The following is a 24,443-nucleotide window of genomic DNA, read 5'->3' as shown; positions in this document are numbered from 1 at the left end:
TATGGTTTATCATAGGATATTGAATATGTTCCCTGTGCTGTAGGACCTTATTGTTTATCCATTTTACGTAGAATAGCTTTCATCTGCTAATCCCAGCCTCCCATTCCATCCTTCCCCCAACCCTCTTCCCCTTGGCAACCACAAGTCTGTTCTGTATGTCTGTGAAACTGCTTTTGTTTCATAGTTAGGTTCATTTGTTTCATATTTTAGATTCTACATACAAGGGATATAATGCTGTATTTGTCTTTCTCTTTCTGACTTAATTTCACTTAGTATGATAGCCTCTAGTTGCATCCATGCTGCTGCAGATGGCATTGCTGTTTCCTTTTTTATGGCTGAGTGGTACTCCATTGTATATATGTGCCACATCTTATCTATCTCTTCATCTTGTCAGTGGACTTTTAGGTTGTTTCCATGTCTTGGCTGTTGTGAATAGTGCTGCTGTGAACATAGGTGTGCATATATCTTTTTGAATTACAGTTTTGTCTGGATATATATCCAGGAATATATCCAGACAAAACTGTAATTTCCAGGAGTTGGATTGCTGGGTCATATGGTAACACTATTTTCAGTTTTTAAGGAATCTCCGTACTGTTTTCCATAGTAACTGCACCAACTCACATTCCCACCAACAGTGTAGGAGGATTCCCTTTTCTCTGCATCCTCTTCAGCATTTGTTATTTGTAGACTTTTTAATGATGGCCATTCTGACTGGTATGAGATGGTACCTCACTGTAGTTTTGATTTGCATTTCTCTAATAATTAGAGATGTGAAGCCTCTTTTCATGTGCCATTGTGCCATTATTGGCTGTCTGTATTAGCATGGACACAGTATTGAATTCGTGTTCTGAATGTGGTTCTGACCTGGCATAATATTTGTTTATATTTGACCTGTACAGTCCCCTAGTGCCTCTCCTCCTTAAATAAGTAACTCTAACAAGATTTGAAGCTTTAAACCAGTAAGAATAGAGTCTTTGGTAGCCTCCTTAGTTCTTTCACTGATCGTGAGGCCTGCTATCTGGACCATATTGTCATACTGTCATGGTTTTGCCAAAAAATTTTCTGGAATAGATTTAAAACCATATGTTTACTTTATAGATACATTTTGCAGTAGATATAGAAATATAGAAATATGAATATGGTTAAAAGGGGTATGATGGAGACTTTTGAAAAACTGTTTCTTGTATGAGCTTAAGAGATGTTTGGCAAAACTAATACAGTGTTTCAGGTTTAAAAATAAAATAAAATTAAAAAAAAAAAAGTAGAGTTGCAGTTTTAGTCAATGAGTAGGTTTTTTAAGTGCTTCATTTCCTACTACTGTAGGAAATTTGGGTTTACACTGTTAGTCACAACTGTTTCAGAGTGTGTACCATCTCTAAATTTTAATTTCGTGTGAGAAACATAGGAAATTGATACAATTAAAAGTGTTAGAGTAAATATAAAATTGCAATGTAATAGTATATCTCAACAAATTAAAAAAGTAAATAAAAACCAGTGTTTTGGACTTCACACATCAATGGGGTTGATGTTTTTCATTGTGATTGAGTGCATATCTGGAAAAATAATTATGTCATTTGGGTCCTAGAATGTAATACAGAAATAGAGAATTTAAATAAAGTCATCAAAAGTGTTGCTTACATTGAGAAATTGTTTTAAAAGGAAAGGAGAAAAGGAGCTAAATGTATTCAACTTAGCAAAGAGACAGTAAAATAGAGACATAAGTATATAAATATTTGGAAGTGGTAAACACCAAGGGAGGAAAGATGTATTTTAATTTTACAGCAGGATATAGCCAAGAGTAAGAAGATGAACTATAGGATGACTCATTTTTATGACATTATTATTCTGGTAGCCTGGAAGAATGCCAGGATATAGTTTATCTCTTTATCAAAATTATGAACTTCTTGAGAGCAAGAATCAGATCTCACTAATTTTTGTATTCCTAGTGTTGGCATAATGTTTGTACTCATAAGTTACTTGAATTTTAGCAAAGCATCTGGAAATTGCACATTATTCTTTAGCAAAGGTAGAGAAATGTGGGCTAAATGGTAGTATTGTTAAGTGGATTTATGGCTCCTTTGTTACAGAATCTTGCTACTGGATCAGTGGCATAAACTGAACTATAAGTTAAACTTTTTTTTTCCCCTTCATATCTCTGTGCTTAGCAGATGATAAATGCTAGGTCTTTATTAAATGAAGGATTTGAATGAATGCTCTAGGGTTCTAACCCTAGCTCTGTCTTTTAAAAAATATGGCAGTTCCATTGCAAAATTCTAACTTGAGTTTTATATGGTAATTATTCTTCACAATAGTGGGCTAGTAGTGGGTCATTTGAAGTTCACAAGCACAAATAGCTAGTATATGGTCTGCAAACATGGTACGTGCAAGTTTTTGTGAGATCCAGTTGGAGAAAATAATTTTACATCCTGTAATCTTTAGAGTTTTATTATTAACTAACATCTATGGAACAGTTTTGGATTGGTATAAAGTTACTTCTGTTTCAGACCTAGAAAGTGAAAGTATTACTCGCTCAGTCATGTCCGACTCTTTGTGACCCCGTGGACTGAAGCCCACCAGGTTCCTCTGTCAGTTAAATTCTCCAGGGAAGAATATTGGAGTGGGTCGCCATTCCCTTCTCCAGGGGATCTTCCTGACCCATGGATCAAACCTGGGTCTCCTGCATTGTAGGCAGCTTCTTTATCATCTGAACTACCAGTAGGCTCGGTTATAGCCCTGAAGACATTTATTCTATTAGAGTCACAGTTTTCTTAAGTTAATCGTGAAAGTGACAGCTCATTATTTTTGCTGTATTCTGTTCATTACAAGTCACTAGGCGTAGCCCATGTTTGTCTTCCCTGGTGGCTTGGTAGTAGAGAACCCACCTGCCAATGCAGGAGACACGGGTTCAATCCCTAGGTCGGGAAGATTCCTTGGAGGAGGAATTGACTACCTACTCCAGTATTCTTACCTGGGAAATCCCATGGACAGAGGAGCCTGACGGGCTACAGTCTATGGGGTTGCAAAAGAGCTGGACATGACTTGGCAGCTGAGGACACAGGCACAGCCGTATTCAACAGGAACAGCTACATAAGAGTGTGTGTACCGGGGGTGGAGATGATTGGAAACTATGTCTGAAGCTGCCTACCATAGGTCTGAGAGGCTTTTAAATAATGTTTGGATCCTGTTATTGTCCTTTTTATTTAGTTAAAATACAGTAAAGAAAATGCAAGAAGTCCCCTCCTTTCATATACAGCCTCTTCCATGTATAAAAGCTACTTGCGTAGTAAGAATTTCAGGATAGTTCTAAAGAGTAATGAAACATTATGAAGTACCAATTATTCCTTCCCTTTTCCATTCTTCAGTGATTTACTCGCAGAATTTGGTATACGTTCCTTACTTTTCCCCTCCTCGCCTCTCCCATCACTCTTTGCCCACCCTGCTATTAGATCACAAGTTTAATCCACGTAAACCTAGAGGGTGTGTGCAACTGAGATCCAGGAGTTTTCACTTTGAACATACCGAGAGGTTCTTTCTTTGTTATGCAGTCTGAGGCATATTCTTATCACTAATATTAGTACTTATTATTATGTTTGTTTTTCTTTTTCACTCATTTATGTAAAGCAATAGCAAAAATGCAAGGAAAAATTTAAATGATGACAAAAACATTGTTTTCCAAGGTTGCTCATGCTGTTGAGTTCAACCAACTAGCTGACAAGCAGTAGAAGGACAGCGTGAAATATAGTCCTTTAGCCAAAAAGAGCATTTGAAGACTCTTTAGGAACACCATTACAGGAAAGTGCTATATATGAAATCAAAGATGTCTTTCTGTTTTCTACTCAACTGGAAAAAAAGTGCTGTGCTGTTCTTCTTTGTGAAAGTTTGATTAAAATATTAAATGCTGTGGTACATACAAACAATGGAGTATTACTCAGCCATTAAAAATAATACATTTGAATCAGTTCTAATGAGGTGGATGAAACTGGAGCCTATTATACAGAGTGAAGTAAGCCAGAAAGAAAAACACCAATACAGTATACTAACGCATATATATGGAATTTAAAAAGATGGTAACAATAACCCTGTGTACGAGACAGCAAAAGAGACACTGATGTATAGAACAGTCTTTTGGACTCTGTGGGAGAGGGAGAGGGTGGGATGATTTGGGAGAATGGCATTGAAATACGTATAATATCATATATGGAACGAGTTGCCAGTCCAGGTTCAATGCACGATACTGGATGCTTGGGGCTGGTGCGCTGGGACGACCCAGAGGGATGGTATAGGGAGGGAGGAGGGAGGAAGGTTCAGGATGGGGAACACATGTATACCTGTGGCGGATTCATTTCGATATTTGGCAAAACCAATACAATATTGTAAAGTTTAAAAATAAAATAAAATTAAAAAAATAAAATAAAAAAAAATCAAAGCTTTTACTCAATAAAAATACTCTGTATAAAAAGAAAAAAAAAACACCTTAATACAGGTTAACAAACACAATTCATTAAATGTAAAACAAATGCAATTGTATGACTTTTAAATTGTTAAAAAAAAAAATTAAATGCTTGGTTGTTGGAGAACTGTCTAGAAAATCTGTCTGTGCCTCACAGCTTCTCTTTGTATCTTGTTTGACAAGGAGATGCATCAAAGTCTTTAATTTTGCCTATGCTAAACAGGGCCCGCCCGATAAGGGAAATGTTTATACTCCAAAGAAACCCTTAAAATCTTACTGTAGCCATCATTTCAGCATTTTGCAGGCATTTTGATAATGCTTTAGAATTTTAGCTTTGATCTTATGGTATGGGAGCTTTGAGATCCTAGATTTTTTTTTTTTTTTTGAGATCCTAGATTTAAAAAAAAAACTATTTCTAAGGTGGTTAGTCCCGCTCCTCAAGCCTTGGTTTATTCATCTGTGAAGTGGCAGTGACGGTGCTTTACTTAGCTGTGGAGTCTTTAGCGTTAGCTCCAGGGTTCCTGAATTCCTGATTTTCTGAAGAAGCTTCTTCCGCACATTCTTCTGAATATCATCAGCAATCCAATATTGCCCTTGCTTTTAACTGCTTTCTTCTCTGGAATTCCTTTAGCCTGATGCTCTTCTTAGCCCCTTCTGGTTTACAGAGTAGAGCCCTACTATAAATATGTGAAACATGCTTCTTGGTATTTAAAAAAAAAAGGTAGGCCATGTTTCATCTGGTTTATATTTAAATATTGCTAATATTTTTTGCCAAGTCTTGTATTTAAGAATACAAGAAACTTGCTTAAATGAGATCAAAGTTAGTGTTTCACATAACTTTTCATTCAAACAATTCCATAATTCCATGTTAATCAAATGACTATTATTTTTCATTTGATTTATTAAGAATTGTGACAGAAAGTAGTATTTATTTTAATATGATTTAATCACCCTAATTTCTTTCAGAATGCAGAGCTAACAATGAAAAAAGTTAAATGTGGCCTGTTTATTCTAACCTGTAATTTTAGGTGATTCTGGATAGTCACAGATCTTGTCACATTGAAGATTCACACTAGGGCTTTTGTGGGTGACCTTTGGTTCCTGACTAGCTCCTTAGAGCTAGTCCTCCGCGGTCAGTGGCTCAGCTGCTCCTGACGGCAGCCTGAAGGCCTTTGACTGTGGTGACGTCATCTGTGTGCAGTGACTCCTGTCCTGCTCCCTCTGTACAGCCCTTGTGAAGATAGGTAAGGGAATGTTTCTTACAATACTCTAGATCCTGCCACACATACTTCACAAATGTAAGAAGGGATTATTGAAGTGTTTTGTAGATGTGGGGCTGCAATTCATTTTGGCATGTCAGTTTTTCCATCATCCATACCCATAGCCCAGTCAGTGGAGTTTCCAGCAGAGTTCCATACATCTGTCGGTTTGAGTGAGAGCATAATGCTCTACCATCTGTTGCACAGGCAGGTGATACACACTAAGAATCACACTTCTTAGAGGGTCAGCTTCAAAGGGGACGTGGTTTGACTCACAGTGGCCTCTAAGGCCTCTTGAGCTTCAGCTCAGGGTCAAGATTCTTTTGATGATCGCTGAGTTCAGTATAGTTTTATTGCCTACACTCCGAAACACATGATATAGAAGGTTATTTGCCAAGTTAACTTCATAGTCCCTAAAAGGTTATATAGTCAAGATAATCTTCCACAATGACGGCAATGGCAGAAACTGGTGAGGAACCAGGGCATACAGAAGGAGCCGCAGTACTTTGAGTCCTATGTTTAAAACTGAAGAATTAATTCAGGCATACTATTTTATTAATTTTATTGAAGTAGAACTTGTATGCAATAAAATGCACCCATTTTAATTACAAATTGATGAATTAGGACAAATATATATATTGCCACAGGCATTCTTTTTTATTATTTTTTTATTGAAGTATAATTGACTTGCAACACTCCATTGGTTCTAGGTACACAACATAATGATTTGATATTTCTGTACATCACAAAATGATCACAATAAGTCAATAGCAAATTTAGGGCAGTTTTCAAAGACCAAAGTCACCATACAAAGTTATTATAAAATTATTGACTGTATTCCCCATGCTGTACCTTTCATTCCCATAACTTATTTATTTTGTGACTGGAAGTTTGTGCCTCTTAATCTCCCTCACCTATTTCACTTATCCCCTCCCACCCCTCCCCTCTGGAAACCACCTGTTTGTTCTCTGTGTCTCCGAGTTTGTTTCTGTTTTGTTTGTTCATTTGTTTTGCTTTTCATATTCCATATATAAATGAAATCATTTTGTATTTGTCTTTGACTTCACTTAGCATAATACCTTCCAGGTTCATCGATATTGTTGGAAATGGAAGATTTTATTCTTTTTTGTGACTTGAGTAATATTCCATGGTGTGTGTGTGTGTGTGTATACACCACATCTTCTTTATCTGTGTATCAGTGGACACTTAGGTTGCTTCTGTATCTTGGCTGTTATAAATAATGCTGCACTGAACATAGGGGTGCAGATATCTTTCTGAATTACTGTTTTTTTTTTTTTCCCCTGAAAAATATCCAGGAATGGAACTGCTGGATTGTATGGTGGTTCTATTTTTAAGAAAATATGTATACTATTAAAAAAATTTTTTTTTTTTGGCCACACCAACAAATAATATGGAATCTTAGTTTCCCCTACCAGGGATTGAACCTGCATCCCCTGCATTGGAAGAGCAGAGTCTTAACCACTGGACTGCCAGGGAAGCTCCCACAAATTTTTATAATAATTTCTTACCCAATTTGTAAAGGACCCAGGCTAATTCCAAGTTGCATGGCTATTCACAAACCTTCTCCATTAGAAGACTGTTAGATACCAAGGAGGGCTTCCCACGTGGTGCTAGTGATGAAAAACCTGCCTCCCAATGCAGGAGACATAAGAGACGTAGGTTCAGTCCCTGGGTCCAGAAGATCCCCTGGATTCTGGATCCCCTGCAACCCACTCCAGTATTCTTGCCTGGAGAATCCCCTGGACAGAGGAACCTGACAGGCTGCAATCCATAGAGTTGCAAAGAGTCCGACACAACTGAAGTGACTTAGCACACATGCAAGCAGATACCAAGGAAGGGCCTGATCATTTAGCTGTGAAAGATTTAAAGACCCAAGAGTGGGTGGGAACAACAGGGGTTAGCAAATGACATTTACCTCTTAAGTCAGTGGCAAATTCAGGGTAGCTCTCAAAGACCAACGTAAACTAAGGGTTTTAGTTTAACAGAGCACAATAAACATTATTAAGAGCTATTTGCACCTGATATTATGGATTGAACAGACACAGATGCTGTCATTAGGTGGTCACTTCCAAGCCTTCAGATCTTGACTTTGGTCAAGACTAGACTCTTGAGAGGCAACTGAGACTATGCTTCCAAATAAAATTAAACTCAGTGCATTAGTTTCCTATTACTACTGTAATAAATTGCCACAAATTTAGTGGCTTAAGACACACAAAGTATCTTAGAGTTAAGAAATCCAAAATGGGTCTCACTGAACTAATAATCAAGGTGTTGGCAAGGCTTTGTTTCTTTGTGGAGACCCTAGGGAAGAATCTGCTTTCTTGCCTTTCCTGTCTTCTTGAGATCACCTGCATTCTTTGATCTTGGTTTCCTTCCTTTTAGCTTTGAAACCAGCAATGGCTGGTCGAGTCCTTTTCATTGCTTCACTCTGATGCTGATTCTTCTCTGCTTTCCACATTTAAGGATTATTGTGATTCCATTGGGCTCACCTGAGCAACCTTATTCTATTTGCTACCTTAATTCCCCTTTGCCATGTGATATAACATAGTTACAGGCTTCTGGAATTAAGACGTGGACATCTTTGGGGGTGAGGGCAGGCCACCATTCTGCCCACCACAGGCAATATCACAGCTCATTTGGGGTGTTTCATCTAGAGCAAGGGTTCAACAGCTGCTGTCAGAACTGCCCCATACAAAGGGCATCTTCACCTTCTGATCTGTGAGGAAGAGCCGAGAACAAGGATCATTAATTTATTCATTCTTGCTACCTACCATGCAACTCTCACAAGTATTTGTTTTGGTCCTTGTGTTGTAGATGTGGGGAATACAGTGGTGTGCAAAATGAACAAGAAAGGTTCCTAAACTTGATTTTAGTCTAGGAGGGAAATAGACATTAAACAGTCACATGACTAAATATATGATAATTTGAAAAAGACCTGTGGTAAGTTCAATAAAAAGATCAAGGTGCTTTGAGAGGATTTAAAGTGTGAACTGACCTAATCCAGGAGGTCAGAAAGTCTTCTTTGAAACTGGTGTTTGAGCTGAGCTGGAAAGGATAAGGTAGGAGTTGAGTGGTTGTGTGGCATGTGGAAAAGCCCCTGCCCACCACTGACATTCTATTTGAGCAGCATTATAGGATGATTCGGGGCTTCCCTAGTGGCTCAGATGGTAAAGAATCCACCTGCAATGCAGAAGACCTGGCTTTGATCCCTGAGTTGGGAAGATCCCCTGGAGAAGGGAATGGCAACCCACTCCAGTACTCTTACCTGGAGAATTCCATGGTCTGAGGAGCCTGGCGGGCTACAGTCCATGGGTTTCGAAAGAGTCGGACACAACTGAGCGACTAACACACACACACAGGATGATTTAGATCCCTTATTGGGAATGGCAGTATCTTCATCAAGAGGGGATCTTGCATTTAAGGACTGATGGTTCATTTCACTGGGAGATTACTTATGATGGTTATTTTGTGTGATTATATTTTTACCTAAGTACCATCAGAGTAGAAGTCTTTTCTTGGTGAGTGCTGCAAGCCAATTAAGTATTGTTCATTTGCCAGGTGTGCTTTTGTTCTCATAAGCTTGGCCTAGAGCGTACCACTGAGAGACGGGTTCTAATCCTGGGTCTGCCACTGTGTGGACAGTGAACTTGGTTGAGGTTGGAGGTTTTTTTGTTTTGTTTTGTTTGCATTTCTTCATGAGTAAACTGAGAGGGCTCAGCTTCTTAATTTCTACCTCTGACATTCTTAATTTCTCAAGGTAATAAGACTGAATTCTTTGATTTGAATATGAATGTCACAAATGTAAAAAGAAAACTGCTTTCTACCAGTGTTGCTTCTCTGCAGATGGACTGTACTAGTTAATAAATAGGATAGCATTTGAGTGTCTTTGTGGCTTTATTTCCTGGCCTTGCTGTCAATGTGGAATGTATCTTGATTATACACTGTTGGTGACCTTGAAGTTACTTAGGTATATAGCCTTCTGGATACATGTGTTTGTCTTGCATTAAGCTTTTTATAAAGGCTGCTTTTTATTGGTTCTTGTTAGAGAAAAGAAAACCTTATCTCTGCTGTTCAGGCCTGTGACCACTCCTAAAAGGCAAAGACAAAGAAGTGCATTGTTCACTGTCTTGCGGTGCTGGGTTGGCAGCTGTTTACCATGAATACCAAGGTTTAATTAACAAGGATGCCCGTTACCGCTAGACCATTTTAAAGTAAAATGAAATTAATCATAGCATTTAATATTATAGACTGCTCCCATTTTAAGACAGCCTGCATCTTGTTATAAATACATAGTTTCTAACTGGGAACGAATTTTTGCTTAGAAGTGGCACTTTAAATTGTGGTTAGGTTCTCTTGAATACAAAGGCCTATTTAACCCACAATACACCGAAAGTATGACACTTACAGAATTATGGAACCTAATGCCATTTTCCTGGATTTCTGTGGGAGAAGTACCGGTTTTTAGATTTAGAATATTTGCTTTATAAACACATTTCATCCTTCTAAGGTGTTCCAGACAGTAGGCTGGGCACTGAGACTACAGGCACAGATGAAATACAGTCCCTTTCCTAATGAATGCATGGGGGTAGGGGGAGATACACATAAATGGATAGTCATAAAGGAAATCTCTTTTAAAAAAGAAATTATAAGGTATATTCAGGTATCAGCTATGTACAAGATGCCGAGAGCACAGAAGAATACATAACCAGTTGGGATGGGGCTCTCCTGGAGGACTCACACTGAGCTGAATCTGAAACGATGAGGAGAAATTTATAAGAATGAACTGGGAGGCCGTGGGTGGGGAGAACATTCCAGGCAGAGGGGACAGCATGAATAAGGGCATGGGGTAAGAAACTGTTAGTCACTCAGTTGTGTCTGACTCTTTGTGACCCCATGGACTGGGGCCCACCAAGCTTCTCCATCCATGGGATTTTCTAGGTAAGAAGACTGGAGTGGGTTGCCATTTCCTTCTCCAGGGGTAAGAAACTGGGAGCACTTTAATATTACTGGTGCAAAACAAGAAGTAGTGAAAGAGGAGGAAGGAGAGAGAAGTAGGCACCAGATTACAGTAGACTTAAAAAAATTTTTTTTTAGGCTGTGCTGGGTTTTCATTGCTGCACGGGCTTTTCTCTAACTTGGGGGAGAGAAACTACTTTCTAGTTGCCGTCTGCAGGCTTCTCATCGCAGTGGCGTCTTTTGTTGAGGAGCATGGGCCCTAGGGGGCTACACAGGTAGTGCTAGTGGTCAAGAGCCCACCTGCCAGGAAGGGGTCAGGAAGATCCCCTGGAGGAGGGCATGGCAACCCACTCCAGTATTCTTGCCTGGAGAATCCCATGGACAGAGGAACGTGGCGGGCTACAGTTCATGGAGTCACAAAGAGGCAGACACAACTGAAGCAACTCAGCTCGCATGCATGCACGCCCAGGTTCTAGATGCTGGGGCTTAAGTAGCTGTGGTTCCTGGGCTCTAGAGCACAGCCCCAGTGGTTATGGTGCACAGGCTTAGTTGCTCTGGGGCGTGTGGGGTCTTCCCAGATCAGGGATTGAACCTGTGTCTCCTGTTTTAGCAGGCAGGTTCTTTACCACCGATAGAGAAGAGAAGTAAGTGCATGAAGGACAGATGTGGTGGTTTAGTCACTAACTCGTGTCTGACTCTTTGCTACCCCATGGACTGAAGGCCACTCTGACCATGGGATTTCCCAGGCAAGAATACTGGAGTGGGTTGCCATTTCCTTCTCCAGGGGATCTTCCCAACCCAGGGATCGAATCTAGGTCTCCTGTATTGCAGGCAGATTGGGGATGCCAATAATAGATCATGTGTGTGTGCTCAGTCCTGTCCAGCTCTTTGCAACCCCATGGACTATAGCCCACCAGGTTCCTCTGTCCATGGGATTTTCCAGACAAGAATACTGGAGCAGGTTGTCATTTGCTTCCCAAGGGGATCTTCCTGACCCAGGGATCTAACCTACATCTCCTGCGTTGCAGGTGGATTCTTTACCACTGAGCCACCAGGGAAGCCCAGAGAGGAGGAGATAGTAGATAAATCTTTAGGAGGTAAGATAATCAAACCTGAGGACTGATTAGATTTGAGGAATAAAAGACAGGTGCTCAGACTTCTGTTTTTGTTGACTGAGTGACTGAGAAGGGGATACCATCAGAGAGGTAGGGAAAATTCAGTTTGAACACTTTGAATCTGAGATGGTTGTGGAGATGACCAGCATACAGCTGACATATCTCTAGATATATAGGGACTTAGAGGAATAGATTTTGGAATCATGGGCCATGAGTGATTATTGAAACCCTGGAATAAAGTAAAATTAGGACTTAAAAAGTGTGTTCAGAAGTGAGCTTGGCATATTTCAGGTTAAGTGTTTATTCTAGTTTCTTACAGTTTCCTTTAAAATGTAGAACTTGCCTATCAAAGGACCATGATTACTGACCATTGGCAATTTTCACTCATTCATTTATTTGTTCATTCATCCAGCAAATCAACAGATACATAAAGTGGTGGCAGAAATATCTTCCCTGCTTTTTAGGAGATTGCAGTCACAATAATCAGATACTCGATATTTTTAAAGCAATTACTATCAAGTTATTTTAAAGGGTAAATATATGATAAGACTGATGCTACTAGCAATTGAGTGTTGTATTTCAGAAAAAAAGCATGTTTCTTAGTTTTTTTCCCTGTTTGTTGAAACACAGAATCTTGTTTGTTCAAGGTGAACAATGGAGAACAGTGTAAACAAAGGAACATAAACTGAGGATTTTCTCCTGGGAACGTACTTCTGTATCAGATGTGACGAGAGTCGTGCCACTTCTGTATTTAAAGAAAAGAATAGTTTTAGCCACTAATATTAGGCTAGCACTGTTCATTGTTCAGAAACTAGTCTGATTGATATCTGATTGGTTTTTTCCTGTCATTCAGGATTGTAGACAATTGTGTTTGTGTTTTTCTGTCTTCTTTATTGGTACTGATGAGAGTCATCTTGTGGGTTTCTTATTTTTGTTCCAAATGTCCTGGGGCAGGGAATGTAAAGCAAATTAATAGGATGAATTGTATATTGTTAGGCTGTTCTATTTATGATGTGCCAATTAACTGAAATAAACTTAACCCTGTGGAAAACAATTGATTCTATAAAAGAAAAAACCTATCTAAGATACACGTAAAACATCATGAATGTACATTCAACGATTAACTAATTCTTGTAAAATGCAGATATTTCAAGAAAAATTTCTGAGTAATCATATGGTTTATCTCATTATTTCCCTGACTTTTGCCTTTTAAATACAATTTAACTAAAATGAACCCTGCAGCCTTGATTTGTCTATCCAGTTTTATTGCTGATAAGTTAAATACGAGGTTTCCAACTCCTGCCATTTCTACTGTTTCTATGGTAACTAAAGTGTGCAAACCCAGCAGTATCACTTTCTTTCACAGCTGGCATTTTGTGTTCACAGTAAGAAGAGGGGTTTTAGTACAGCATCGTCTGTGTTAATTGGAATGTAACTAGGTCAGAACCGTTTTGGTATCCTCTTTCCATTCTTTTAGGTTTATGTGCGGGGGGGTGTGCATGAGCTGCAGTTTCCTTTGTTTTTTTAATAGCATATACCTTCAGTTAATTAATCACTGTCAAAGTTAGTCTTTTGAAAATTCAGCATAATATCTGTAAACACACCTGAGTGTGGAATCTTGAGGGTTAGATGGAGTTGTTCCGAGACATGCCCCCAGCCCTGTATTTCTTGAATAATTCTCCTAAAAAAAAAAACAAAAAAAAAAAACAGGGAAATTGATGTGAAAATGCTTTGAAAAGTTAAAAGCATCTTATTTTTATTTGTTTTCTTTTCCATTATGATTTATGACAGGATATTGAAGATAGTTCCCTAAGTTAAATGCATTTTCATGGGCGATCACATTATTTTGTTGTTACTTTCAAACATCAGATATCTTATGACCTTAACAATTATTTACGTATTCTGAAGGGGATAGTTAATCCCAGTTAAGAGGTATGCATTTCAAAATGATTCCCTCTGCGATTCCAGATTTTAACTTGACTACAGGAACCTTTCTCTGTGGATACTGCCCAAACTCTGGGTTTCTTTCTCAGCCTGTACAAAAGAGCTGACAGTCACTGCTCTCCTAAACCATGTCACCACTTCTGCCCTCATCTCAGGCTCTATCTACATGGAGATCCCACACTCACAGCTTCCCTGGGCTTCCAATAGACATGTCAAAATCATTCTCTACTGACTTCAGAACCCGCTAGACCCTTGTCTCTCTCTCCTTATCCTCATTCCACTGTGCTGCTCCTGTTCGTATTCCCTGTTTCCATATAGCACAACTACAGGAACTTCTAACCAGAGTTAGCTAACAGTGACCAAGACTGGCTGCCTGGTTTTCTCCCATTCAGCAGCTCATAATCTACTTTCATTTCATCTTTTTTTTTGGCTGCACCGCAGGGCATGTGGGGTCTTAGTTCTCTCATGAGGGATTGAACCCATGTCCCCTGCAGTTCCTAGTCTTAACCACTGGATCCCCAAGGAAGTCCCCATTTTCATTTCTTATGTGAAACAATTTTTGTTCCTTTGTTACATACTTTGTATTTTTATGTTACATCTTTCTTTTTTTTTTTAAAGGGTTTAAGCTCAAATTTTAGGAACTGCAAATAATGTAACAAATGGTACATAAGATGGTTTACTTGATACTTTTACAATTTAAAAAACTGTTATATCCCAGAGATTGCCATTCTCACTAAGGCCTTGAAAAATGTACTCTAAATCTCCCTTTACTGGGCATTCCACTTTCACTACTGAGGGCCAGATTCAGTCCCTGGTTAGGGAACTAAGGTCCTGCATGCCACAAGAGCATGGCAAAAAAACAAACAAACAAACAAACTAAATTTGCCTTTGCCTGTTTCCCACTTATTTGGGTCTCATTTACTGCAGCTACCTTCTGTAAATGCACAGAAATTATTTTTTCTAAGTCACCAATGACCTTCTGATTGTCTCTAAATTGCCTCTTCTCAGCTTGCATTCTGCTGTTCCTGAAGACCACCTTTTCCTTTTTAAGCTCTTAGCTTCTAGAAGCCTATGCTACCTATGTTTTCTTACCTTGGATGCTCCTTCACTAGTTCTTTTATTGGCTCTTGTTCTTCTACCCTTTATTCCTCTCAGCATTATTTTTTTTTCTTATTAAAAATACTACTTCTCTAATTACAAACAATACCAAAACATACAAAGTCAAACATTATGGAAATATATAATGTAGTAGAAAATAATAATCTCTCCAAACCCTGCCATCAGAGATTGAACAGGACACACATACATCAGTTCAGTTCAGGTGCTCAGTTGCGTCTGACTCTTTGCAACCCAATGGACTGCAGCACGCCAGGCTTCCCTGTCCATCACCAACTCCCAGAGTTTACTCGTACTCATGTCCATTGAGTCGGTGATGCCAGCCAACTATCACATCCTCTGTCGTCCCCTTCTCCTCCTGCCTTCGATCTTTCCCAGAATCAAGGTCTTTTCAAATGAGTCAGTTCATCGCATCGAGTGGCCAAAGTATTGGAGTTTCAGCTTCAGCATCAGTCCTTCCAATGAATGTTCAGGGTTGATTTCCTTTAGGATGGACTGGTTGGACTTCCTTGCAGTCCAGGAGATTCTCAAGAGTCTTCTCCAGCAGCACAGTTTAAAAGCATCAATTCTTTGGCGCTCAGCTTTCGTCACAGTCCAACTCTCACATCCATACATGACCACTGGAAAAACCATAGCCTTGACTAGACGGACCTTTGTTGGCAAAGTAATGTCTCTGCTTTTGAATATGCTATCTAGGTTGGTCATAACTTTCCTTCCGAGGAGTAAGCGTCTTCTAATTTCATGGCTGCAGTCACCATCTGCAGTGATTTTGGTGTCCAAAAAAATAAAGTCTGACACTGTTTCCACTGTTTCCCCATCTATTTCCCATGAAGTGAGGGACCAGATGCCATGATCTTCATTTTCTGAATGTTGAGCTTTAAGCCAACTTTTTCACTCTCCACTTTCACTTTCATCAAGAGGCTTTTGAGTTCCTCTTCACTTTCTGCCATAAAGGTGGTGTCATCTGCATATCTGAGGTTATTGATATTTCTCCCGGCAATCTTGATTCCAGCTTGTGCTTCTTCCAGCCCAGCGTTTCTCATGATGTACTCTGCATAGAAGTTAAATAAGCAGGGTGACAATATACAGCCTTGACGTACTTCTTTTCCTATTTGGAACCAGTCTGTTGTTCCATGTCCAGTTCTAACTGTTGCTTCCTGACCTGCATACAGGTTTCTCAAGAGGCAGGTCAGGTGGTCTGGTATACCCATCTCTTTCAGAATTATCCACAGTTATTATGATCCACACAGTCAAAGGCTTTGGCATAGTCAATAAAGCAGAAATAGATGTTTTTCTGGAACTCTCTTGCTTTTTCTATGATCCAGTGGATGTTGGCAATTTGATCTCTGGTTCCTCTAAAACCAGCTTGAACATCTGGAAGCTCACAGTTCACATACTGTTGAAGCCTGGCTTGGAGAATTTTGAGCATTACTTTATTAGTGTTTGAGATGAGAGAGATTGTGTGGTGGTTTGAGCCTTTTTTTGGCATTGCCTTTTCTTTGGGATTGGAATGAAAACTGACCAGTCCTGTGGCCATGAGTTTTCCAAATTTGCTGGCACACTGAGTGCAGTACTTTCACAGCATCACCTTTTAGGATTTGAAATAGCTCAACTGGAATTCCATCACATCCACTAGCTTTGTTCGTAGTGATGTTTTTAAGGCCCACTTGACTTTGCATTCTGGGATGTCTGGCTCTAGGTGAGTGATCACACCATCGAGATTATCTGGGTCGTGAAGATTTTTTTTGTATAGTTCTTCTGTGTATTCTTGCCACCTCTTTTTAATATCTTCTGCTTCTGTTAGGTCCATACCATTTCTGTCCTTTATTGTGCCCATCTCTGCATGAAATGTTCCCTTGGTATCTCTAATTTTCTTGAAGAGCTCTCTACTCTTTCCCATTCTATTGTTTTCCTCTGTTTCTTTGTACTGATCTCTGAGGAATGCTTTCTTATCTCTCCTTGCTATTCTTTGGGACTCTGCATTTCAGATGGGTACATCTTTCCTTTTCTCCTTTGCTTTTTGCTTCTCTTCTTTTCACAGCTATTTGTAAGGCCTCCTCAGACAGCCATTTTGCTTTTTTGCATTTCTTTTTCTTGGGGATGGTCTTGATCCCTGTCTCCTGTACAATGTCACGAACCTCCATCCATAGTTTTTCAGGCACTCTGTCTATCAGATCTAATCCCTGGAATCTATTTCTTACTTCCACTGTATAATTTTAAGGGATTTGATTTAGGTCATACTTGGTCTAGTGGTTTTCCCTACTTTCTTCAGTTTAGTTCAGTTGTTCAGTCATGTCTGACTCTTTATGACCCCATAGACTGCAGCATGCCAGGCCTCTCTGTCCATCACCAACTCCTGGAGTTTACTCAAACTTATGTCCATTGATTCGGTGATGCCATCCACCATCTCATCCTCTGTTGTCCCTCTCCTCCCACCTTCAGTCCTTCCCAGCATTAGGGTCTTTTCAAATGAGTCAACTCTTCACATCATATGGCCAAAGTATTGGAGTTAGTTTCAGCATCAGTCCTTCAAATGAATATTTAGGACTGATTTCCTTTAGGATGGACTGGTTGTATCTCCTTGCAGTCCAAATGACTCTTCAAGAGTCCTCCAACACCACAGTTCAAAAGCATCAATTCTTTGGCAGTCAGCTTTCTTTATAGTCTGACTCTCACATCCATACATGACTATTGGAAAAACCACAGTTTTGACTATTTAAGTCTGAATTTAGCAATAAGGAGTTCATGATCTGAGCCACAGTCAGCTCCAAATCTTGTTTTTGCTGACTATAGAGCTTCTCCATCTTTGGCTGCAAAGAATGTAATCAGTCTGATTTCGGTATTGACCATCTGGTGATGTCCATGTGAGGAGTCTTCTCTTGTGTTGTTGGAAGAGAGTGTTTGCTATGACCCGTGCATTCTCTTGGCAAAACTCTATTAGCCTTTGCCCTGCTTCATTCTGTATTCCAAGGCCAAATTTGCCTGTTACTCCAGATGTTTCTTGACTTCCTACTTTTGCATTCCAGTCCCCTAGGACATCTTTTTTTGGTGTTCTAGAAAGTCTTGTAGGTCTTCATAGAACTGTTCAACTTCAGCTTCTTCAGCATTACTGGTAGGGACATAGACTTGGATTACTGTGATATTGAATGGTTTGCCTTGGAAATGAACAGAGATCATTCTGTCGTTTTCGAGACTGCATCCAAGTACTTTGTTTTGGACTCTTGTTGACTGTGATGGCTACTTCATTTCTTCTAAGGGATTCTTGCCCACAGTAGTAGATATAATGGGCATCTGAGTTAAATTCACCCATTCCAGTTTTTAGTTCGCTGATTCCTAAAATGTCGACATCACTCTTGCCATCTCCTGTTTGACCAGTTCCAATTTGCCTTGATTCATGGACCTAACATTCCAGGTTCCTATGCATTATTGCTCTTTACACACACACATAATAAATCATGCAATTTGTAAAAATTATGGATAAGACAGAAAGATAACAAAATGATGCTTATTCTAGTTATGTAAAACCTAGTCTTTCCACATCCCCACATTGTGATGGGCAGCTCCCTCTTTAACCTTTGCCTTACCCCTTCTCTACTTCTCTTCTCACATGGACTCCAACCACATTGACCCTTTTGCTTTTTTTCCAGTTAGCCAGCCTGCCAGCTCACCAATGTTTTTCCTAACTGCTCCAAACAACCATGACCTTGGCCTACTGGTAATCTTACGGCAGCCCTCATAACTTTCAGAGCACAGGCCAGACGTGCTCAAGAACCTATCCAGTTCTGGTACTGAAATGACTTGTGCCAAAAGCAGAACCATTGAAAGAGCAGGCCAGCCCTCCCTTGGGCTTCCTTCTGTTTAGAATCATCAGTGCCTTATCACTCTATTCTGCCCAGCACTGTCCTCCCTGGTATGTCTGCAGTTCACCCGTCTTCAGGCATTGAACTGCTCTTCCCTTATTACTGCACTTCTGTCAGGTCTTATCCCAAATATGACCTTCTCATGGAAGTATTGTCTAAGTAATTTAAAAGAATGCTTGCTAAGTCACTTCAGTTGTGTCCGACTCTGCATGACCCCATAGACAGCAGCCCACCAGGCTCTTCCATCCCTGGGATTCTCCCCATCCCTGGTGTTCTCCACCCCAGAACACTGGGGTGGGTTGCCATTTCCTTCTCCAATGCACGAAAGTGAAAAGTGAAAGTGAAGTTGCTCAGTCGTGTCTGACCCTCAGCGACCCCATGGACTGCAGCCTTCCAGGCTCCTCCATCCATGGGATTTTCCAGGCAAGAGTACTGGAGTGGGGTGCCATTGCCTTCTCCGAAAGAATGCTTAAGTAATGTTAAAAATAACACCCTTCTAACCCACTGTCATCAGTACCTTATCCCTATTCCTTTACTTTTTGTCTGTATTATCTTAGTGTATGATAAACACAAAAAGAATATTCGACAGATTTGTGTGTACCTTACATGGTGAAACAGTCGAGAGCCTATCACTTAACCCAGTAACTGGAACATTACCAATAGCTTGTTTCTGTTTTATCTTTTCCCCTTTATCCTGTCCCGCTTCCTCCCAAGAAGTAACAAAACATCCTGAATTTTGAATCTATTATTCACCCCTTCAAAAGTAATAGGTTTATCACATTTGTATATATGCCTAGACAGTACATTTTTAAGCTATTTTTTAGCTTTGCTTGGTTTTAAGTTTTATGAAAATGGCATCCTGCTATATATAGTCTTCTGAAGTGTGCTTTTTTCCCTTCAACATAGTGCTTCCAAGATCTGAACATTTTTTACCTTTATTTGTAATTCAGTGATTTTCACTGCTATTTTTAAAATTCATTGTGTAACTCTATCACATTTAATTTCTCCATTTTCCTATTAGCTAGAAATTTGGGTTATGTCCAGATTTTTTTTTCTTTTTTGAGGATTACAAAAGGCACTATGGATATTCTTTAGTGTATCTAAAAAGGGAATTACTGAGTTGAAGGGTATGCAATTGTTCAATTTTGCAAGATGATGCCAAATTGTTTTCCAAAGAAGTTGTACCAGTTTATTCTCCCACCAGCAGTGTACTGGAATTTCCCCTGACCTATTTCCTACTCAACTGTTCTTAATTGTTAACCAGTCTGCTAGGTATAATAAAATGGTATCTCAATAGGATTTTCATTTGCATTTCCCCCATTATTGATACAGTGTGGCATCTTTTCGTATGCTTAGTGGTTAAACTGTTTTCTTCTTTTTTTAAATTCCTGTGGAGACATGTTGTCCATTTTTCCCTTATGTTGTTTTTCATCTTGATTTGTAGAAGTTCTTTATTCTGGATACTAAACCTTTGTGGCTGATCCATGTTGCAAATAGTTCTGCCTGTTTGTCTTTTTATTTTCCTGATCTTTGATGATTGGAAGTTGCTTTAATTGCCAAGTTTATCAGTCCTTCCTTTTATGGTTATTCTTTGTATCTTGTTTAAGATATTCTTCCCTCGGAGAAGGCAATGGCACCCCACTCCAGTACTTTTGCCTGGAAAATCCCATGGATGGAGGAGCCTGGTAGGCTGCAGTCCATGGGGTCATGAAGAGTTGGACACGACTGAGCGACTTCACTTTCACTTTTCACTTTCATGCATTGGAGAAGGAAATGGCAACCCACTCCAGTGTTCTTGCCTGGAGAATCCCAGGGACGGGGGAGCCTGGTGGGCTGCCGTGTATGGGGTCATACAGAGTCGGACACGACTGAAGTGACTTAGCATAGCATAGCATAGCATAAGATATTCTTCCCTACTTTAGGGTCAGAAAGATATACTCCAGGTTTTTATTTCCTTCAGTTTTAAAGTTTTGTTTTTCACATTTAATTCCTTAATTCTCCTGAAATTACTGTATATATGGTATGAGGTGAGGATTCATTTTACTTATTTTTTCCCCATTTGGATAACTTGCTATGCCAGCACTATTTATTGATTAATTCTTCCATTCTCCACTGATCTGAGGTTCTTATTCTTTCAGTTCTCCATTCTCTCCCATTGATCAGTTTTACCTATCTCTGTACCAGTCCCATAATGTTTTAATTACGATAGCTTTAAAATAAATCATGAGCCAGATTCTTCTCTTCATCCCTTCCTCCTAATACCTTGTAAATCTCTGGGCTATTCTTAGCTGTTTGCTCTTCCACATACATTTTAAAATCAGGCTTTCAAGTCCCGCAAGGAAACTCTGATGGAATTTTGATGCAAATTGTATTGAATATATAGATAAGTATGGGGAGAATTGATGTCTTTACTATATTGAGTCTTCTTATGTATAAACATGAGCTCTTAATTTATTTACAACTTCCTAATGTCATTTAAGATAAGGTTTAAAGGTGTTCTATATAAAAATCTTATAAATCATTTGATATATTTATTCCTAGGCATCTTACAGGTTTTTGTTTTGTTTTTGCTATAGAAATGCTGCTTTTGAAAAACTGTATCTCCTACCTTTTTTTTTGTGACATAGAAGTACAGTTGACTTGTTCATACTGTTCAAGTAGCCATACCTCCTGTTAAACTTTTTTACTATTGCTAATAATTTGTCTGTAAATACTTTGGGCTTTCTATGTAGATAATTATATGACCTGAAAATAACAGTAGTTTTGTTTCTGCCTTTCTAATGCATATGTCTTTATTGTTTTATAGTACTGGACTTAATGTTGATTTCAAAAAAAGCTGAAAGTAAAAGGCTATTAAAAGATATAGCACGCAAACTGCTAAAAGAATCAACTACAGTAGTGTTATACAAAATAGCTTTTAAGACAAGAGCATTATTAAGAGTGGGCTTCCCTGGCAGCTCAGTTGGTAAAGAATCTGCCTGCAATGTGGGAGACCCAGGTTTGATCCCTGGGTTGGGAAGATCCTCTGGAGAAGGGAATGGCAACCCACTCTAGTATTCTTGCTGGAGAATTCCATGGACAGAAGTCAGGCATAAAACTAGATGCAGAAATCTCTTGTATTGTCCTTATTATTTTTCCATGGTACTGATCAATACTGATGTACTGTATATTTGTTATTATCCTTTTTTCCCCACTGGAATATAAGCTCATGAGGTTAAGGATTTTGCCTGGTTTTGTTTAGTATGATATCTCTAGGATCTAAATTACTGCTAGATGCTCAGTTGGTATTTGTTGAACGAATGACTATGGAGGGTAGAGAAGGTGGTGCAAAAAAAGCAATGCCAAATCTTGAGCTTTTACCTTGAAATGCTCTTATATGTTCCCCCATGACTGTTGTCACAAGTTAACTTTTCCCCAGTTGTAGTCCACTTCCGACTGGCTTCTGTCTTTACTTTGTGGTCCATCTGTCTTTTCCAGTTCATCCTTCATAATACTACCAGAATTTTTTTTTTCCTAAATATTGATCTGATTATCTCAGTGTCTTGTCTTGGCTCAGCCTATAGAATAAATTGTAGTTTCTCTAATGTGACATTTATTTCTTCACTGAGCTTTCTATGCTCTAGTCACATCATACCACTTCTAGGCTCTTCAGCATGCTCTATGTCTGTGGGTTTTCTTTGTGACTGTGCTCTTAACTTTTGGGTTCTCTGAGCCTGAAAGTCATTCTTTTGTTTATGCTTATCAAAATCTTAGTCATTCTTAAATTCATCTAAAGTCATTTCCTTCCTAAAGACTACCCTGATATTCACTGAGAAGAATCATCTAATCCCAGCAATTTCTTTTGCTGTTTTGGTACTTTTTGTAATCTGCCCTGTACTCTAAAAGTTCTCTCTCTTTCCCTACTAGCTATTAAGCTCTTTGAAGATAAGGCTTCATGTTTTATTTTTCTTTGTTTCCCGAAAGTCTGCAATATAGTGTTTTATACATAATGGAGCTTTGATAAATAGTTGTCAGACTTATTTTGAAGGTTTGGTTTTTGTCTTATGCTGTTTTTCTCTTTCTGCTATAGTTAACTAATCATGTCTCATGTCTTCAATTATCACACTCCAGTGACAATAAACTTCAAATCTGAATCTTCCTGTTTCCACTGTCCTGACTAGTGCGACCAGGCCTCTGACACAACTCCATGTGTCATCTTCTCTTTCTTGTTCCCCCTCCCAAATCAGTACCTCTCATAAATTTTCTATCACAAAGACACCATTCTGCCAGTCACATTACCTCAAAACCTTGGTGAAATCTTTATCACCCTTTGTCTTCTGCCTTCAACTAGTCAGTAAGTCCTGTTAATTTCTCCTTTAAAATGTTCCTCAGCTCCATAACTCCATCTTCATTTCTGCTGAGCAGTCCTTGGGTGGGGCCCTTATGACCCATACCCAGTTCTGACACCTCCCCCTTTCCTGTGCTTCCTTGGTGGCTCAGCTGGTAAAGAATCCGCCTGCAATGCAGGAGACCCCGGTTCGATCCCTGGGTTGGGAAGATCCCTTGGAGAAGGAAAAGGCTACCCACTCCAGGACTCTGGCCTGGAGAATCCCATGGGCTGTATAGTCCATGGGGTCACAAAGAATCGGACATGACTAAGCGACTTTCACTCATACTTCCTGTAATCTCGCCGCCTGTAATATAAAGATCAGATTACTTCACCTGGCGTTTAAGACAATGCAGGGTCTAGGTTCATTCTGCTGCCTACGACATTTGTCCTCTGCTTTCTCTCAAGTCAGACTTCTTACTTTCTCCCAAGCTTATGTCATTACCTTTCATGTGCTCTACTGTGCTAGCTCCTGTTCATTTTTCAGGATCTGGATGGTGGACATCACCCCTGCCCCCCACCTTCAGTGAACATTTCCCTTAACAATGGAAACTAATCATTTCCTCCCTGTTCATTTTTATTTTTAGTGCTTATTGTTTTCATTGAGACTTTAAAAAGAGCCAGCAGATTGGAAGAGATCTTAAAAGTAATCTAGTTTAACCTCTAACCCAAGACCTCAGTCTTCTTTATAATTCATAATTAACATTAGCTTCTAGTATTACACAAAGCTTCTGATATTTCTATTTATATAGTGAACATCTGGAACTTAGGAATTTGGTTTCATGTGCTTTTATTTTTCCTTTTAGTTCTTAGTATGGTTCACTGTCCTGGAAGATACTAAAAATATATTCATTGATTAAATAAATGAATCATAAATTTTCTCTTCAGAGAATTTAGAGGAGGCTTACTTGCCCAAAAGCCTCTCTGCCTTCAACTAGTCACAAAATCCTGTTAATTTCTCCTTTAAAATGTTACTCAAATGTCTACAAATAAGAATGACTTTTAAAAAAGTCTTAAAAGATGGTGGATACATTTTCAGCCTACCCTTTTCTTTATATGGCTCTGTATTAGCCTTGACTTTTATTTTCCTTTTTCTTGAGATGATACTTGGAATTTCACTTTTGCATGAACTATAAGGTATATGAATTTTAATGGAGTCTGTTGAATGTTGACCATGTTTTCCTACAGTAGTTTAGAACTATTTAGCAAGAAATATTCCACTTGACTCATTTAAGTGAAGGTAATTATCTTGTGGCTGGGAATTTATATAAAAATTTTCAACCACAAAAGCCCTTTGTTGTGTGCAGTAATAGAACAGCTTATAATTTGTAAAGGTTTAAAAATTATTACTAGTCA

General features: G+C 39.1%; 1 protein-coding gene across 5 annotated transcripts in view; it reads left to right on the top strand.

The window, feature by feature from the left end:
* The window catches only part of CDK19 (cyclin dependent kinase 19), a 172,146-nt gene that overhangs the window by 122,477 nt on the left and 25,226 nt on the right, over window positions 1-24,443 (top strand). The gene's annotated exons all lie outside the window — the stretch shown is intronic.

The sequence above is a fragment of the Bubalus bubalis genome, chromosome 10 (genome assembly GCF_019923935.1).
Source record: "Bubalus bubalis isolate 160015118507 breed Murrah chromosome 10, NDDB_SH_1, whole genome shotgun sequence".
NCBI lineage: Eukaryota > Metazoa > Chordata > Mammalia > Artiodactyla > Bovidae > Bubalus > Bubalus bubalis.
The sequence above is the reverse complement of the archived record's forward strand: the minus strand, read 5'-3'. Positions and strand labels throughout refer to the sequence as shown.